We start from the raw sequence: 21178 nt of genomic DNA, 5'->3' as shown, positions 1-21178 counted from the left end.
ATTTGGCTCCCTTGGACTATTTGTTCCCCAGTTTGAGGAAATGGCTGGCGGGATAAAGATTTTATTCAAACGAGGAGGTGCTTGCAGCAACTAATACCTATTTTGCAGACTTGGACAATTCCTATTATTTGGAAGGGATCAACAAATTAGAACAGCGTTGGACGAAGTGTGTAAGTCTAAAAGGAGACTATGTCGAGAAATGAAAAAGGTTTACCCCAGACACTTAAGTAGTTTTTATTTTTGACGGACTTTTCAGACGTCACTCGTGCATCTGACTATTCGTGGTGACACTTTGCCGTATTTTACTCCTGGATTTCAGTTACCTCTCTGTGAGACCTTCCGATTCTTCATGTCCTTCATGCCAGTGATTTTATTTTTCTCAAAGTCTGAAACAGTTGTAAGTGCATCCACTGGGCATACTGTGTTGCAGTTTCTGTGCTATCACGTAGCGATACCATCCCACGGGCGTCTAAGCTAGTAATGGAGTTGCAAGTTTCCGTCTGAAACCAGTAGAGGTTGCGCGTGATCTGGCAGATCCAACCTACAGTGCGCGCCCGTTGAGCTAAGCCTTCAGCGGCTCTGGACTACGATCGCCCTCTGCCGCCGCAGTATAGAGTGGTCGGTGGCAGCTACTCAACCCATCCGCACTTTGAGCCTCTGCGCTACGTCACGATCGTTTGTGCTTCGTACAGCAAGCTTAATCATAGTTGACATCGTGATAGCTGGACTCTGTTTCTTGGTGCAATATTTGTAATGAGTCTTCGTTCACTTGACGAAATACAACTTACGTACATCTTTTCTGTTTACTGTGATGAACTTCGCCAATCACTTGTGCTCCTGTCCAGCTTTCCTACGATGACAGTTGTCGCACCACTCTGTAGCCCACCTCTCCTTGCCTTTGTCTATGAGGTCGCCAACAACAGTCTACCACTGAACAGTTCCAGCAGCGTTAGACACACCCAATAACCGTCGTGTAGTCACACCATTCTTCGTGTGTAGGAATGGGTTTTTCCTGTAATGAAAATATTGAAAATAAATCCGCAGAAGAATGAAATTTTAATCAAGATATTCCGCAGGCGTGGAAATAGAGGATAGGGTTGTAGCGTTCTGTCAAGGTGTTTATGGTGAACAGTTATCATTCCGGCCAGTGTGTTAAGGTCCCGCATCTTCTGCTCTGTCATCAGGAGAGAAATGCGAAAGCGTTCATTAAAGAAGCGCCGCACGTCCGCTTATCGTAATTTAGTGAAGGCAACGAGGAGGGTGGAGGTACGGGATTAATTGCACGTGGGCGCCGCATAATGAGAGACCAATCTGCCGATGGTAGGGCAGACACGCGCTGCTCTCGGCCTCTTCCAAGGGCACGCACTTCAGTAAAACGACGCCCTCGCATCACAGACGCGTGTTTTTATCGCCCGACTCCCACGCAGTCCAGTCCCGTTCACCCACGCGTGTCACGCACTGGGAGGTGCGTATTTGCCGGTGGGCGCGCCTTCTCCGCAGTAGTGTGTGCATGCATACGGTCTGTGTGCTCAGGGCGCGGCGCCCGGGCGCGTGCTACCGCCCTAAAACAGAGGTCGCAGGAACTCGAGAATGGGACCCGGCCAACCTATGTCTACGTCCCATTACCCAGCAGAGAAGAACTCTTACATGGATCACTGTTCTCTTTCTACTCCTTGCCGCAAGAGGGAATGTCACACACAGACGCGTCAGCAAAATGGTGAGAGGGGAGGGGGGGGGGGTAAGGGAGGGGGAAGCGAGAGAGAGGGCACTTGCCCCCCTCCCCCCATGGAACATGTACGCCAGACTCCTTCCATTACAAAATTCATCATACACTTGTAGAAGTGCGTGGGTAGCCGCACATCCTTTGGGATATAATAAGTTTTCGTGTCACCTACACTGAACCGCCAGAGAAACTGGTATAGTCATGCGTATTCAAATACAGAGATATGTGAAGAGGTAGAGCACGGACTGCGTTCAGCAACGCCTATACAAGACAACAAGTATCTGTCGCAGTTGATAGCTAGGTTATTGCTGCTACAATGGCAGGTTATCAAGGTTTAAGCGAGTTTGAACGTGGTGTTATATTCGGCATAGAAGCTATGGGACACAGCATCTTCAAGGTAGCGATGAAATAGGGATTTTCCCGTAGGACCATATCACGAGTTTATCATGAATACAAGGAATCCGGTAAAACATCAGATCTCCGACATCGCTGCTCCCGGAGAAAGATCCTGCAAAAACAGGACCAAAACAACGGGAACTATCACGACTGAAGAGAATCGTTTACGTGATAGAAGCGCAACCCTTCCGCAAATTGCTGCAGATTTCAGTGCTGAGCCATCAACAAGTGGCAGCGTGCGAACCATTTATTGAAACATCATCGATATGGGTTTTCGTAGCCTGCATGCTAGCAGTGGACTATTCAAGCTGATGGAGACTTTGTAATGGTGTGGGGCGTGTGAAGTTGGAGTGTTATGGGATCCCTGATACGTCTAGATACGACTATGACAGGTGACACGTACGTAAGCATCTTGTCTGATCACCTGCATCCATTCATGTCAATTGTGCACTCCAACGGTCCTGGGCAATTCTAGCAAGACAGTACGACACCCCACACGTCCAGAATTGCTACAGAGTGGCTCCAAGAACGTTCTTTTGAGTTTAAACACTTTCGCTGGCCACCAAACTCTCCAGACATGAATATCATTGAACATACCTGGGATGCCTGGCAACGTGCTGTTCAGAAGAGATCTCCACCCCTTCGTACTCTTACGGATTTATGAACAGCGCTGCAGGATTCGTGATGCCAGTTCTCTCCAGAACTAGTTCAGACATTACTGGAGCCCATGCCACATGGTGTTGCGTCACTTCTGCGTTTTCGCGGGGGGGGGGGGGGGGGGGGGTTGGAGGGGGGAGGGGGCTACACGATATTAGGTAGGTTTACCAGTTTCTTTGGCTCTTCAGTATGTACTATTTTCTTCTTGTAATCAACTGATTTAATCTACAATGCTATTTTTAGTCATGCATCTTCCCTCCCACCTTCCCTCCCCCTCCCCCTCCGCATGAATTACCACGAACGCCCTTGGTCACAGTTTCTGTATTTTATTTCTTTACTACTCTGCTGTCTTTTAGGACACTAAGAGAATTACAATTAGCATGACAAAAGCGGCTTGCATTTATTGGTCGAATACTGTAGGACGGAGGGCATTTTTCTTCTGTTCTAAAAATGGTTCAAATGGCTTTGAGCACTATGGGATTCAACATCTTAGGTCATAAGTCCCCTAGAACTTAGAACTACTTAAACCTAACTAACCTAAGGACATCACACACACCCATGCCCGAGGCAGGATTCGAACCTGCGACCGTAGCAGTCCCACGATTCCGGACTGCAGCGCCAGAACCGCTAGACCACCGCGGCCGGCTCTTCTGTTCTAGAATACCACTCAAATGTCTACGATCGCTATTACGGTGGAGGAACAGGGACGCAGCGAAATTGTGCAGTGGGTGAACCATATGGCTGGCTAGAGGACGTTATCACAGCAATGCTAAAAAAGAACTGGTTTGTGAAATGTTCGAAGAAAGATACCAAATCCTTTCGCGAGAACCTATTTCGAAAAATTCAATAACATTGTTCCAGGGGCTATAATAAATAAATTTCAGGCCCGTCGTATAATGCTCCGTAGACTATGAATATACAGGGTGTATTCAAACCTTTTGGGTCATAGGTGATACTGGGTCCACAAACAATTAAATTGAGATGAGTAACCAACTGTCGGAAATGCATATTTATTCTGTTATGGACATACACAGCGTACACCGCATGACAACGACGTAGCTCACAGTAACTGTTCAAAGTGACGGTTCAGCATTACCTGGTCACCTGTTGATCCTGCGAGACGTGCTGTCGCCGTCATTGGAGACTGTACCCCTTGTTGCCCACGAAGAGATGTGCTTTCAACACGACGGTGCATCATCCCTCCTCAATGTTAATGTCTGCGAGCACATGAACAACACGTACCCTCGTAGCTAGATTGGAAGGCGCACTTCTATGTCATGGACAGCGCGATCGCCGGATCTCACACCTTTGGACTTTTTCCTCTGGGGTTACCTCAAGACTTTGATGTATCAAATCCCAGTAGAAACCAATGAAGACCTGCTTGCTAGGGTCCAAGCTGCGTATCTCCTGCTACAACAGACATCAGGGATCTTTGTGAGAAAGCGGCAGAACTTCATGTACCGTTGCCACGCATGCATAGAGACTAGCGATCGTCACTTTGAACAATTACTATGAGCTACGCTATTGTTATGCGGTGGAGGATGATGATGGTTGGTTTGTGTTGCGCTCAACTGCGCGGTCATCAGCGCCCGTCCCAATCTTTACGCAGTCCAGTCTAGCCACTTTCACGAATGATAATGAAATGATGAGGACAACACAAACGCCCAGTCCCCGCGCAGAGAAAATCCCCAACCCGGCCGGGAATCGGTACCAGGACTTCATGATCCAGAGGCAGCAACTCTAGCCGCTAGAGCCCGAGCTGCGTTAGAAGTTGTGCATGTCCATAACACAATAAATATGCATTTCCGACCACCGGTTCTCTGTCTCAATATAATCTGTTGTGGACCCACTATCACATGTTTTATAAGTAGACTTGTAAAACAAAAAATAAGAAAACCTGCCTTCTGCATCGCACTTCACAGTGATTTGGGGAGTGTGAATGTAAAACTGGTGAGATTTTCAAACACAGAAATCAGAGAGAGCAAACTAGCTGACAAAATATTTTGAGTTCACACTTAAAAGTCCATGATGGAAAAGAAAAGTTCAACAAAAGTAAGTGCCAATTAAGAAAATACACATCATGCAAAACCTGAAAGGTGAATTCAATGTATCAGTTTTATCAAAATACTTGTGCGTAAGTACCGCACCCCGCGCTCTAAGTAAAGCCTGATCTGCGATAATATTCTGGAGCCCGCGGCAGTATGAACATAGAAAGCTATTATGAACAACGGGTATTCAAAAGACGCGTTATGAAACTACTCCTCGATGGAAAATTTCACGGCAGCTCTCCACTTTAGCATGAAATAGCTTAGTGTCTTTTACAATAGTCTGAGGAGCTTCAGGCGTTAATGAGTGCCACTCTGAACATCAATTTCGCCGAGAATGTTAAGATAGAGTGCGACAAAAAAGTGAAGCATTCAGAAGAAATTGTCGGGTGTTTATAAAACTTAGTACACGTACACACCATCGACGGGTACGAAAATGATCAGAGCTGCACCTCGCTGACAGGTAAAACGACTGACTACCAGAGTGCATTGGAAGTGTTTGTGTTGTTAACAACAACTGGGAGGGTCTATACAAGGGTCATGAACAGACTTCGTTGTCGAGTGGTCACTGTGAGGGTCATGAATATGCCATGTACTCGTATGAGACTGCGTTATCAGCAAATGAAAAAAAAAATGGTTCAAATGGCTCTGATCACTATGGGACTTAACTTCTGTGGTCATCAGTCCCCTAGAACTTAAAACTACTTAAACCTAACTAACCTAAGGACATCACACATCCATGCCCGAGGCAGGATTCGAACCTGCGACCTCAGCAAATGACAGTTTGAAACGGCCCTCATTGTCGGTCTCCATTTGGCCAGCTGATCTAATTGTGCAGTATCCACATTTTCGGTGTATTCGGCTGTGATAGGCCCCGATGCTTGACGGCATTCCAGATTCCGGTCGATTACGTTTGACCGCCACAAGAGAGGAACGCCACATTTCGCACCAAGCTTAATGTATACCCTTCACTCCTTCGCCCGCCTTCCGAGAACAAGTAATTTACTCCGCGCAACGTTATGGATCACCCCGCACCACTGATCGGAGACTAGCGACAGACGGACAAGGGAATTACCTTCCCATGCGTAGACCGCCGTCAGCAACATAACATAAACGGCGGCGTTTGTGGTGACGTCGTGACCAGGAGACATAGACTGCTGTTCAGCAATGAATCGCATTTCTCCACTTTCCCAGATCACCATAGTCGGCCACTATGGCGGCGACCTGGGCAGAGCTCCCATTCTTCCAATGTTTTGGAGAGAGACAGTGGTGCCACAGGGTATGACCTCAGGTCGTGGCTGTTACTAACTTGGAGAGCTCTGGCGGCACATCGGTACGTCACGGACATCCTGCGTTCTCGTGTGCTACCTATCACGTGAGGAAATGGCGGTGCCATTTTTCAACAGGACAATGCTCACGATACATGGCACGTGTGTCTACAAACTGTGAATGGTCAGCAAGATCATCAAATCTGTCCCCAATAGAACATGCGTGGGACCAACTGGGATGTCAACTCCGGCACACTGTCGGTATCCAGGATATCAAGGATTAGTTACAGCAGCTGAGAGCTAGCTTGTCTCAGGAGAGGATACAGCGGCTTTATGACACCTCTCGGTACCTGTGCATGTCAGAGAGGGTGCCACGTCATAAGTGAGCCCATACTGCCAAATTCTCTGCAAATTTTGCTCGGTATTGCTATCCCCGAATAACATCACATACCCTTTCAACCCGTGAAGTTTCATTTCCTCTTCCTTTTCTGGGTGCTGCACTGTTTTTGTTTGTCAGCGTATGATACTGCACACGATCACAGTAAATAATTTTGTGTGTGTGTGTGTGTAAATTGCGACAACAGGCTTAATATTTAATCATATCAGTAGTTATTTTATAAATACATTACTAATCCTAATAGAATCAAGTATAAAAGAAGATTTCTCTTCAGCTTACCTTTGTCTCTCTCTTGCTGCAACTAGTATATCTGTCCTCGTTTTCATATCACCCCCTCCCCACTGTACCACTTTGCTTCATTACATATCGCCCACCTTCTAACGCCACTTCGGCCTTGCTGCCTTGCTGCCTCGCGCTTCTTATTCCCCTTCACCAAATTGACCCGACTATCAGTCCCTTTATACACGCACACACACGCACACACACACGCACACACACACACACACACACACACACACACACCCCTCCCTTGGTTGCGACACCACTCCGTTTCACTTCGTGCTTCTAATGCAACGTTTTGCTTTCTTATGTTTTCGTTCATATTGCTTTTAATCTCAATTAGCTTATCTGTTCGGTAAACACATTATTATTGTCAGGCAACAATCGCTATAGGAGTAAGAACCACCTGCCTGTCAAAGGGGTGGGACTGGAAAAGAAGCGTAGCCTGCGACGCCTGAAGTCGCAGAGTATTAATCTAGTTATTGAGAACGAGAACCCTAACAGACTTGCAACAGACTTTACACATAATTTAAAATCTTTGCGAAGTGTTTTCTCTTTGGAAACGCCTGCAAAATGATGAGAGGAAAATTTTTTAATGCCCACTACTTTTCCGCTGTTTATGTAGTAAAACTGCCGCAAGAAGTATGACGTTATACTCGTAATTTATTACTTCTTTACTACTAACTGTATGCGCGATACGTTTTACAGATTGTATGCACATATACCGCTGAATGTAAGTGGAAAATTATTTCCCTTATATCGTGGTTCAGGAGATACTGCGGGAAAAAAAAGCAATGAGATGCGTAGAAAACTGCCGCATTGTGCGTGACTTTCAAATTAATTATTTCGTTGCAACTAATTCCATTCGCATCACGTTTTGCAGACAGTATCCACATATGCCGCTGAATGTACTTACAAAATTACGTTAAGTACAGGCGCTGCGTGGTAGGGGAGTCGACGCACAGCTGCAAATAAACACCTGAGCAACGCCGGGTTTCTCCGTAAGTCTGTATAAATATAGGGCGAGTCACGTAAGATGTAACGCCCTTCTATTTCGTGAACGGTTACACAGACCGAAACGCGGGTTCCGCTATATGTTACAGCGTCGAGGGACACGTTTGGTTTTGTTTGGTTAATGTTTTTAGCGCTGGTATCAATGGAGATAATGAAGTAAGTGCGTTTTTTAAAATGGAGCCGTATACTGTTTATAGCTGCATTCGATAGCTCTTGAGAAGACAATTACATTAATATAGCGTTTGTTAGTGTTAACGTTGAAACATGTCATAAAAAAATCGAGAAATATCCTAGAATGTGAGAGTACGTTGGCTGGAATCGGCATTAGCGGTGCAAAAACCGCCAGGCAGAACTCTCATGCTCGGCTGTGTCAGAATGTCAGCACGTTTGCCTGTTTACTTGCCTGCAGTACAGGCCGGTCATTTCTGCTTCAACATTCGTTGGATGTAGACATTTACACCAGTGAGGAGAAGTTGGATATACTACTTTTATATGGTGAATGTAAAAGAAATGCGGTAAAAGCGGTACAGCGATATAGGGCTACCTATCCGGATCGCCAAATGCCCGACGCGCCAGACAATTACACGAATTATTCAGACGCTAGAGCGGACAGGTTGCTTGAACGTCAAAAAGAGGACAAGAAAGAAGACTGCAACTGACAGAGAACACGAAGAAGCGGTTCTGGCTACGGCGCTAATGAATCCGCACAGCGGTATGAGACATTGACGAGGAATGTGGAGTCAGCCAGACGAGTGTCATTCGCATCCTGCATCGACAGGATTTCCATCCCTGTCATCTGTCAGTACATCAGGCACTCAACAACCATGATTTTGAACCTTTTCCTTTTCGCCTTTGCCCGACGTGACGCAGGTTGGGCTGTTTGGGGTAAGAGACCAAACTACGAGGTCATCGGTCTCATCGGTTTAGGGAAGGACGGGGAAGGAAGTCGGCCATGCCCTTTCAAAGGAACCATCCCGGCATTTGCCTGGAGCGATTTAGGGAAATCACGGAAAACCAAAATCAGGATGGTCGGACGCGGGATTGAACCGTCGTCCTCCCGAATGCGAGTCCAGTGTCCTAACCACTGCGCCACCTCGCTCGGTCGTGACGCAGGGTCGGCCGTGTTATTACTGGTTTGGCAATGTTAGTGGCAGAGGGTGGCCGGATACACTTCCTGCCACCACCCCAAAGCCTCCCTCCCCTCCCCCCTCCCTGGGACGAAAGAAGTGCACCCCAGCTGTCTACATCTAGCATAAAATGAACATGTTTCAAATGTTTACGAGTCGTGTAACTCAGGCGGAACGTGGGGACCAGCCTGGTATTTACCTAGCGGGATGTGGAAAATCGCCTAAAAACCACATCCAGGCTGGCCTGCAGACCGGTCCTCGTCTTAATCCACCGGGAAGAGTCGATCCGGGGCCGGCGCGCCTACCCGAGCCCAGGAAGCAGACCTCATTAGCGCTGTCGGCTTCCCTGGCGGGTAACCGTGAAATCGAACGTCGTACAGAATTTTGTCGGTTTGGCGCGATCAAAATGATGATTTTTCTTTCATTTGTTATACCTGGAGACAGCGACTGATTTTATTTCCTCAGCAACTGGTTTCATATGTGATCTGCTACCATCTTTCGCATATCATAACGTATGCACCTCTCTAACCCTGAAGACGACTGTAGATCACAGCTGAAATCGGTCTTTTAAAAATAAAACTAAAATTGTAGTCAGATATCGCAAATGAAGATAAAAGAATTAAGTACGACTAGAATTCTGGTAAACTTGTGTACTCTCGGCACAGTACACAGACTGTGTGCAGCGCGGCTGTGGACGCGCCGCGCTTTCTGTGCGGACAGATTGGAACTTGTTCCATTACCGCCGCTGAATAGCGCTTGCTACGACAATGCTTATTCAAGAGCGCGGTAGCAGAATCAATACGGACGGCGGCAAGCGACACTAGATCCGTAATCTTTAAAAAATTGGGTGCGCTGAATGCGGGAGTGAGCCTTTAAGCCTGGGCGATGAATGCCGCGCCCGCCCAAGTCATCATCTGCCGGCCACACAATGATCCTCTTGTGGCGGCGCGCAGTAGCTGGCGACGAGCAGCAACGCAGTTCCGCGTGCGCTCTTTCTGGGTCAGTTCTGCAAGCTATGCGATGACGGCGTGACTGAGCGAACCACGAGTAACACCGCTTTAGCAACTATCCTCACTGAAGATAAAGTTGAGATTCATATGTCTCCAGTAAAATTTAATTCCATCAGATCAATAGATCACGTACGCCTGAAGTACAGGCAGGACTTCCCCATTACATACATAGCCTGGGGTGCCACTAAAGTGTCGGAGAGCCTGATCAATACTGACAATTTGTGTAGGTGAAAGTGGGCTGAAGGTGTGAAATGAAGTTTGTGTGAGGGAGGCGACTGGACTGGGTTAGTCCGTGCAGCTGCGGTAACCACGGGCTATGGTGATGTGGTATTAGCACATCTGCCTAGTAAGCAGGACTCACGGGTTGAACTCCCAGACGTGACACAAATTTTAATTCATTACTTCAGCTTCTGTACTTATCGAAGAAATTTGATTACTGCACTGTAATACCTGTGAGGAGAGTCGAAAAAATACCTACTTGCTTTTAGTGGTACTCAAGTGGACTCTTTAGTTAGCTAAACATACAGTTACGAAGCAGTGTGAAGCTGAAAGAACACACAGAAATTAGTGTCGGGAGAGTGCATAGAAGGTTTTGGTTTACTGTGTTTGTAGAGCTCTGGAAAAGTTTAGTACTGCTCGAATCCTCGCCAGGGCAAGTTGAAGGAGGCACGTTGCTTGATTTGTAACCGGTTAGTTCAAAAGGAAGGGAAGGGAGAAGGATTAGAGTTTGTCGCATGATCGTTGACGAAGTTATTAATGACGGAGTAGAAGTCCGGATTGTGGAAGGATGGGAAGGAATTTGGCAGAGTCATTTTTCAAAATCACCATTCTGGCTTTTAACTTAACAGACTGGGAAAACCTTGGAAATCCTAAATCTGGAAGGCCGGACATGAATTTGAAGCACCGTGCGCTGAGAACCACAACGTCACCTCGTTCGGGAAAGAGAAATAAGTGTAACTGCAGATGAAGGATTTGCTTGGGTTGGGCGCGGGTGATGGAAGGAAATGGCCGTTGCCTTATGAAAGTAATAGTCTTGGTATACTTTTCACTTTAAGCATTCGGAAAAAAATTGTGTTAACATCGGAGAGTATAGACACAATTTGTTTCTGTACGTGTAGATTGAAGTAACGTGCACTATTCGATATCCAAAAAGCCTACAGTCAGTGGAAATAAACTGAATGAAATTGGGAAGTAGACCAGGACTTATTTTTATAAGGCAATGGCAGATTTCTTCCACTATCGTTGTCCATCCTGAGCAAACACTACATCTCCTGTGTTTATATACTGACGACACACACACACACACACACACACACACACACACACACACACACAAGTTGGTTTAGCTGCCCCTACCTATCGGTTTTATGCAACCCACAATGCCTTCAAAATCCACATGCGAGGTATTCAATTTGTCTCGCTCAATATGTGCAGACTATAAGTTCTATAGAAAAAAATGAACGTGACCTTTTTGTAGCAAATTTATTTTAGTCAAATTTTGTACTGGGATACGTCTTCGCTGGAGGCCAGGATTTTCGAGTTATACAAGAAAATACGCGTTTGAATGTCTCTTCTATGCTTTTTCTTGTATAATTCGAAAACAACGGTCTCTAGTGAAAACGGTCCCAGTACGAAATATAACTATATTAAATATCCTACACAAAGGTACTGTTCTTTTTTTCTGTAGGGCTAATACTTTAGGTGTAGCGAGCTGAGAATATGAAAATCTTGCACATGGTATTTGAACGTGTTGTGGGTTGCATGACACCCAGTTGTAGGGGCAGCTGAATTATCCTGTACGTATAAGTGGTACAAAAGAAAAGAAGCGTGACTTAACAAATTTTGCTTTGGATGTCTAAAACAATAAAATTTCAATCTGTTTGGGAAGTTCTCTATGTTTGCTATAATGTTGACCAACTTAAATGTAGATGTTGCTGTGTTAGACGAAATCCACTCATGTCGACACAGAGAATGGAATAGTTCAGTTTTTCAAACGACTAGTATGTCTTTCGGGCATGCACAGGGCGCCGGTATGTACAATGGACAAGACGCGCTATAACTATGTATTTGACCGCAGCCAGGTCATGTATAACTATCAGAAGCGATATTCCATTTTCGAGGAATGAATTTTCCGCGCGCCACTGTATCAACGGCCTACTGAAAGCACGTCGATTCGATGGAAAACAGCTAACAGAGACAGCTGTCAAGGGCACAACGTGTTGATGATAAGCATCAGCATCAAGTATTGCTGGTGGAGACCGCAGATAGACGGACCACAATGCAACAGATCATTAGACAATTCTGTGCCGATCAACTAGCCGGTGAGCAGTCATACCATCCAGAATTATCTCATTGTTACAAGGTACTGTAGCTCCGTCCCATCTGTGCACCTCCGCTTGCCGTACGCCACAGTGCACAGAAATTGGCATGGGCGCAGCAACAGCACCACTGAAGTCTCTAAGCGTGAAAAGCGGTCATCGGGAGTAAGAAATCTCCGTAGGCGTTGATACACGCCAATAGCAAAGTACCGGTACGTCAAAAACAATATGATAGGATGCCTGACGTCTGCCTGCAGAGCACCGCTCTGGAAGAGGTCTTAATAGCATGGGGGATGTTTACTCGGGATGATATAGAGCCACTGTCAGTATGTCACAACGACAAACTATACAGGAACCTACTGCCCGATCGTGTACACGGTTGCCCAGCACTTTCGGTCCTTCGTAGTGTTCAAATCATGACAAGCACCTATTGTCACTAAGGTGGAAGGTAATTCTACGCCCTACGAAGTACATGTCTCCAATAAAACTGTCCATGATTCGGTCCTTGTCATCATGTGGTCGGATAGACGTAGGCTGCAATTTTTTTAATATGTAAGGTATAGTTATAAATGAAGACAAGCTGTAGTTTAAGGTTGTTACCAAATATCTTGAAAAGTTCTCAACCGATTTACTTTAGATTTGTGCCGGCCGGGTGGCCGAGCGGTTCTAGGCGCTTCAGTCTGGAACCGCGCGACCGCTACGGTCGCAGGTTCGAATCCTGCCTCGGGCATTGATGTGTGTGATGTCCTTAGGTTAGTTAGGTTTGAGTAGTTCTGAGTTCTAGGGGACTGATGACCTCAGATGTTAATTCCCATAGTGCTCAGAGCCATTTGAACCATTTTGTTTATTTGTGCTCTAATGAACATTCGGACGGACATAAGCTATATATTTTTGAATATATGAGTATACATGTCATACATAAAGGGGAAACATCGTTGCCAAAATTCTCTAAATGTTCTTGAACGATCTACTTTAAACGTTTACACAATACTGTAACAGAAACTCAAAACTCTAACAGAAACTCAGGCGGACATGGGCTACATGCCCTCAAGTTCAGAAAAACAGAACGCCTTGAATAACTAGAGACAGGAGTTTCATATTCAGAGAACAAGTATATCAGTATGTTCTGCAGAAATAATTAGCATTTGAACCATGCCGGCCCGCGGGTTCTCCATCAACCGCTGGTCAGCACCACCTATCTGTAAATTGTGCCTGCGGCTCTCGTCACTGTAAACCGAAGGTACTTGATCAGTGTGAGCAGACGTGCAGGGTGCCTCACAGACTTATGTACGAACGGTATCGTCAAATAAGTGAGTATGAAAGAGGGCGAATATTGGCATGAGAGATTGTGATGCATCCATCCGGGAAATAGCTGCTCGTGTGGGATGAGGTATTTCGGCAGTGTAACCTGGGGGTGTGAGCAGAACGGTTCACGGGAGGCCATAGAACACGACGCGACGAGATGGGTCAGGTCGCACCACCTAGACCTCTCTTCCCCCCCCCCCCCCCCCCCCCCAGAAGTTCGATACTTCATTCGTACGGCATTGCAGGACAGATCTGCGTCATCCACGGCTGTGGCGCAATAGTAGAACAGTATAACACATCGTACGCTGTCCGGGGTGATAGTCCGTTGCCGTTTATTACAGCATGGGCTACGCGCGCGATGTCCGCTTCTGTGCCTACCTATGACGAATGTCCAGAAACAGGTCAGGAATGGCATTAGACAGTGTTTTTGGACGAATACAGTTGTTTGAAAATGATGGTAGCATTTTGGTTCGCCGCAGACAGGGGAACATCATATCACATTGATAGCATTCGCACAAGACATACAGTGCCAACTCCAGGCCTCGTTGTGTGGGGTGCTGGTGGGTACAACCACAAATCACAGCTGGTGCTTGTGTAGGGCACTGTGACTAGTGTGACCCACGTGAATAACGTCCTGCGACCCGTACTCACACCCTTTTGCGCAACACCCCAGACGCCATTTTTCAGCAAGACAATGCACGACCACATGTTGCTCCATGAACACGTGCCTTCTTGGTGTCACAGGGTGTCAGCCTTTTGCCTTTTGCCCTGGCCCGCCGGATCACCAGACGTTGCCAGTCGAAAATGTGTGGGATATGGTGAAACGACTGGTGCAGCGCCGTGACCCAAAGTCAACCACCAGAGATGAACTTTGGAACCAAGTGAATGCAGCATGGATGATTATACCACAGGACGCCATTTGTGCCTTATACGTGTCGATGGCATCACGCATGGAACAAGTTACCACCACCCGTACGGACCCTATGTCTACTAGACAACAGCACACATGCTGAACCGAGGTGATTGAAATGCAAATCATTTTTGTAGAACATACTAACGTACATGCTCTGTGAATGTGAACGTTCCATCTCTTGTCGTTCAAGGTGTTCTGTTTTTTTCTGAATATGGGTGTATTTTTAACCGAGCGGTTCTAGGCGCTACAGTCTGGAACGCGCGACCGCTACGGTCGCAGGTTCGAATCCTGCCTCGGGCATGGATGTGTGTGATGTCCTTAGGTTAGTTAGGTTTAAGTAGTTCTAAGTTCTAGGGGACTGATGACCGCAGTAGTTAAGTCCCATAGTGCTCAGAACCATTTGAACCATTTTTTTGTATTTTTAAACAACAACATTATATATATATGTATATATATTTCGTTTTCTTCCTTACAGTGGGTTTTCACAGAAAACAGGGAAGTTGTGTGTATAGATTATCGACTTACGATTAGAACAGTACTCGTAGTAGTAATCTTCAGTAACAGTGAACAACGCTCAAGGTCAGATGAGGAGGGAAGAAATGGAAAGAGAGAGAGAGGGGGAGGGGAGCGAATGGACCGAGAGAGAGGGAAGGTGGAGATGGACAAAGAGAGGTGGGAGAAGGAGATGGAGAGAGAGGGGGGCTGGACAAGATTGACTAAGAGACGGCGGAAGAGGTGATTGATAGAGAGAGGGGCGAGAAGGAGATTAGGACGTATATTCACTTTCTCTACATATTTAGCAATTGCGAAGTATTGCTTTGTTCGCTAGTGTCCATATAAAACTGACAGAAGAAATCCTCTCTCGGTCCGCAGCTCGTGGTTGTGCGGTAGCGTTCTCGCTTCCCACGCCCGGGTTCCCTGGTTCGATTCCCGGCGGGGTCAGGGATTTTCTCTGCCTCGTGATGACTGGGTGTTGTGTGCTGTCCTTAGGTTAGTTGGGTTTAAGTAGTTCTAAGTTCTAGGGGACTGATGACCACAGATGTTGAAAGGTCTCTGTTGGATTCCTTTCATGTTTGATTTCTTAAATCTGTTGTCATTTATGGAATAAATTCCTCTTCTAAATTTACTGTGGCGTTTCTGACTATCTGGTAGGAGACTGAGTAGTGGAACGTGTTACTTTTACACATAAACAAGAACGATCTGTCACACTACTACACTTTAAAACACAGTTTATATGTAATTCATGTCACACGGTCTCATACGGAACCTACATCCGCTTTCTTTTATATACTGTATATGATAAGATACTGTCATCCCCCTTCCCTTCTGTGTGAGAGTATGAATGAGCAAATGTATTTGTAGTTGCATGCTTGAGGGTAGCAGACAAGCCTGTCTGCTAGAGAACAGTAGGACCAACGTCGGAACAGGTAGCTACGCTTCCTAAAAGCAAAGAGGTTTCTATCCTTAGTATGGTCCTGTCCGTCCGTTGTCATGTTGGTATAGGAAGCTGCCCCTCTGGCCACTTCCGTTGGTCTTTGTGAGCTACCCTCAGGAAGCACGCTCGGCAGTAGGGCAGTTGCAGGGTGGCCGTGGCGAGCGTCTGAAGTGGTAAGATCTCCGGCTAAGCGCGTGTCTGCTAAGTCCATAGGACAATGGATTTGTTAAGTTCAGCCTAACTGAAAATTTAATCATCTTTATTTCGGTTTTAACTCTAAAATATCTAAGGTTATCTTAAATTGCAGCGTAGTGTAATTCTCGTGTGAAGTTCATATTATTTTCCGGTTGTTGCTTTGTTACTACTTTGTGAGTAAAGTGGAACCACGTGTTGATCAGTAACTCTAACTAAGTTCATCAATCTTAAATGCGAATGCTTGTGTGATTATAACGTCTCGTCTTGACTATATTTTCAATATAGCAACTTTTCTTTATGTTCAGCCCACGTGGGGTGTACTTTGCGAGACCACTACCACGTGCTTATATAACTGTTTGACCCATCAGGTTAATAGTAAGACGTTAGTAACCAGTTGCTTTTGTCAATTGCTTTTCGATCTAATGTATTTCAATTATCAAAATTATTGTGGAGTTGTACGCTTTAATTTTCTTACCTGCTGTGTAATGTTGTAACTTTAATTTGGTATGCTGATATCGGTGCTAATTGACAATGAAAGTGGGTTAAAAGCCGTGATCTGTCTGGGGACGTTAACCGTGGATTACTGGGCAACTGTTTCATCAGATATTTAGTCTAGGTTTACCAAGCAGACTAACATTAACGATAATCTTTCAATAGTCATACAAAACCGGTAATATATATATATATAAAAAAAGAATTTAAATAAAAAGAAAGAAATCAGTTTATATTTGGAAATTTATTTTAAGATTGTTCATTGAAATCTCAGCATATTATACGTGAGTTATAACTCAGCTGGTGCCTTATTTACGATTGAAAAACGTGTGATTGTAATCTTACGGAACACATAAAATATGGAGCCAAGATTGGGAGACTGCATACGACACTGCATTCACAAAATAACTCACGAAGAACATTGAAACATAAGCAAGAAGAAATTAACCACAACCAACAGATTCAGTTTTTACCCAACGAAATTACGTTCATACCACAATCCTGTCCGTCATGTAATTACCACACACTGGTATACTAAATTCATATTAACTCTTTGTGAAGTCTTCGCAAAAAGAATAGCTGAGGGCTACTTTGATGATTACACCACATGCTCCACGTGGTCAACTTGGTTTACACAAAGCGTACAACTCCACAATAATTTTGATAATTAAAATACATTAGATCGAAAAGCAATTGACAAAAGCAAAACCTTGAACTGGTTACTAACGTCTTACTATTAACCTGATGGGTCAAACAGTTATATAAGCACGTGGTAGTGGTCTCGCAAAGTACACCCCACGTGGGCTGAACATAAAGAAAAGTTGCTATATTGAAAATATAGTCAAGATGAGACGTTATAATCACACAAGCATTCGCATTTAAGATTGATGAACTTAGTTAGAGTTACTGATCAACACGTGGTTCCACTTTACTCACAAAGTAGTAACAAAGCAACAACCGGAAAATAATATGAACTTCACACGAGAATTACACTACGCTGCAATTTAAGATGACCTTAGATATTTTAGAGTTAAAACCGAAATAAAGATGATTAAATTTTCAGTTAGGCTGAACTTAACAAATCCATTGTCCTATGGACTTAGCAGACACGCGCTTAGCCGGAGATCTTACCACTTCAGACGCTCGCCACGGCCACCCTGCAACTGCCCTACTGCCGAGCGTGCTTCCTGAGGGTAGCTCACAAAGACCAACGGAAGTGGCCAGAGGGGCAGCTTCCTATACCAACATGACAACGGACGGACAGGACCATACTAAGGATAGAAACCTCTTTGCTTTTAGGAAGCGTAGCTACCTGTTCCGACGTTGGTCCTACTGTTCTCTAGCAGACAGGCTTGTCTGCTACCCTCAAGCATGCAACTACAAATACATTTGCTCATTCATACTCTCACACAGAAGGGAAGGGGGATGACAGTATCTTATCATATACAGTATATAAAAGAAAGCGGATGTAGGTTCCGTATGAGACTGTGTGACATGAATTACATATAAACTGTGTTTTAAAGTGTAGTAGTGTGACAGATCGTTCTTGTTTATGTGTAAAAGTAACACGTTCCACTACTCAGTCTCCTCCCAGATAGTCAGAAACGCCACAGTAAATTTAGAAGAGGAATTTATTCCATAAATGACAACAGATTTAAGAAATCAAACATGAAAGGAATCCAACAGAGACCTTTCATAATGTTAAGTCCCATAGTGCTCAGAGCCAATCCTCTCTCGTCAGTGTCCGATAGACATCCGATAATTACGTTGATGATTCATTGTTACAGGATATACAGTACTAGAAACCGGCACTTCTTCAACTACGGAAGTAACATTTCTGGTTTACATCTCATGTGATATAATTTTCCGTCCATTGCGCTCTTCTTCTTATAGATTGGAAATATATACCTGGGTCTCATAGACTGTTGAGACAAGGAGACAATAGATAAAATGTAATGCTATGGAAGAATGTTTATGACTGCATTGGTAAATCGGAAACTAATGAAAAGGTATCGAATCGAAATTTGGAACAGAGGACAGTGTGGGGACAGAAATTGTACAGGGAAACCAAAAAACATTTAGAAAATTCAAATTGAGGTAGGTGGCAGTAGTCACACAGAAATCAAGAGTCTTGCACAGGACAGACTAATGTGGAGATCTGTCTTGGACCACAACAACAAAAACAACAACAGCAACCGCCTGGGTCTTCTCCTCGTCAAAATATTTACAAATCGCAATAATTTTTGTGTTCATTCTCTCTCTCTCTCTCTCTCTCTCTCTCTCTCTCTCTCTCTCTCTCTCTCTCTCTCTCTCTAGATAAGGTCACCTCATAACTGCATGATCAAAGGAACTTGGGAAATTCTTCACTACACTCGCAGATTGGTTCAAAAATGGTTCAAATGGCTCTGAGCACTATGGGACTTAACATCTGAGGTCATCAGTCCCCTAGAACTTAGAACTACTTAAACCTAACTAACCTAAGGACATCACACACATCCATGCCCGAGGCAGGATTCGAACCTGCGACCGTAGCGGTCGCGCGGTTCCAGACTGAAGCGCCTAGAACCGCTCGGCCACACCGGCCGGCCGCAGATTGGTGCTTTTCTCTCGACTGACTTAGGACAAATCTTGGAGAATGTAAATGGCGATGATGAGAAGGGGATCGGAACCCCGTTCCTCCCTAATACGCAACGTCCTCCAACTGCATGAAGGTGATGGATCATTCTAAAAACAGTCGCTTTCCATACTGGTAGGGTTCGAGAATCTACCTAGCGTGGTCCGTCGCGAGTGCAGCAGTCTGCCTTTCTCGCCTCGCCTACGTCCTCAGAGTCGGCCTGTGCACAGTGGCAGGTGCATTGGCAAGGCCAGACCTGCCTCGTGAACTTCGTTTTGCAGTGAGCACCTGCCACTCTCGGCCGTTTCCTGCAGAGGTTTGGACCCCGGTCCTGGACCTTTGCCAAAACACCTGCTACCGTGTAACACCTGCCACCGCCAGGCCAGATGAAAGCTGCGCCAGTTAATCTCGTGGTGCCGAAATGAGGCTGCTATAAATTCTGACGCCGCGGGCTCCAGTGGCTACCCAGTGAGGACTCGGACTCGCTGTGGCACTCTTCACGGTGGAGCTGAAACTGGTAAGGTAGCATGACAAATCCCGTAACTTAGGCTCACGTTATGAAGTTGCTGTTGTCTTCTTACTACCTGAATTTGTAGCCATTTTCCTAGTTTATTAGCAGGACTCTTCCTGTCTTAAGGAGTTTTGAATTTATTTGTTACTTTATTTATACAAAAGATTCGTGTTCCAAACATTCGCGTACATGTATGAAAACAGTTAGTGCTGGTATTGTCCACTTTATATCCTAGTTTCAGTAACGAATGATGATTTACTTAACTTTTTGACGCTACAGAAAGAACTTAGATGATCATGTGTGTCTCGTCGAAACTGGTAGAGAATGAAGGTTTATTTAAACAGGAACGCTTCTGGTTCTTAAACATGACTTAATTCAGTTAAGTTTCTCTTTGAGTGTAGGTGGCTGTAATGGGTGAGCGTAAAGTGCGGTGTCGTGTTGTTTGAAAAAAGAGTAAAGAAGGTGAAACCCGGTTCTGGAACATAGCGGACACTTCTCTTGAGGAGGGGAAAGGGCTGCGGTACACCGTGAGTCTACCGTCTCTATCCTATGACTAGTTCACTACCAATGGTGCCTCATGCGTTCACTCCATGAGACGCTGCGGAGGAGACTGGAAAGGAATCAACAACATTGGCTCGAAGTCTGGTAATTACGAACTTAGACCCCATCTTACCTCTTCTCGTTCAAATACTGATAGCGAAAATTTCCTCCACCTTCGGGACTAGAACGGGCTACCTCGGAGCAGAGCGCCGCGGCGCAGATGCGTGTTGGCAGACCTGCTCTACGTGGGCGGGTTCTTCTTCATCAGACCCTGCCGCAAAGCCGTTCCGAAATACGTAGTCTATCGGAAACGAGAAACAGAAACACAGGCAGCTGATGGACCTTTATTTATAAAATATGTATCTTCCTACCATCACTGTGGGTCATATGAAACGATTATGGATTCGTGAAAATATACGACAAAATGTAATTCGTCCGTCAGATGCGGTCGTTACTTTGGCGACTCTCTCCGTGCTATTCGCGAGGAGTACACAATGTGCTGACATCGAATTTCACTGTTTTCACCCCTGCTGTTAAAATAACAAAATGGTTCAAATGGCTCTGAGCACTATGGGACTTAACGGCTGTGGTCATCAGTCCCCTAGAACTTAGAAATACTTAAACCTAAGTAACCTAAGGACATCACACACATCCATGCCCGAGGCCGGATTCGAACCTGCGACCGTAGCGGTCACGCGGCTCCAGACTGTAGCGCCCAGAACCGTTAAAATAACAAGAGCTCAACACTAAATTTGACTAACATGAGGTATCTTCTCAATATTTCTGTAAGCCCTACGATTATCTGTATAAACGAATTATAATTTTCGGTTTGAAATAAAGCGAAAGCCATCTTTACCGCTTTAGTGAAGGACAAAATGAGACACAACTCGCTGAATTATCCCTGCAGCTTGTAATGGGACACATTTCTCTAAAATAACC

The sequence above is a fragment of the Schistocerca americana genome, chromosome 2 (genome assembly GCF_021461395.2).
Source record: "Schistocerca americana isolate TAMUIC-IGC-003095 chromosome 2, iqSchAmer2.1, whole genome shotgun sequence".
Lineage (NCBI taxonomy): Eukaryota > Metazoa > Arthropoda > Insecta > Orthoptera > Acrididae > Schistocerca > Schistocerca americana.
This window is presented reverse-complemented; position numbering follows the sequence as displayed.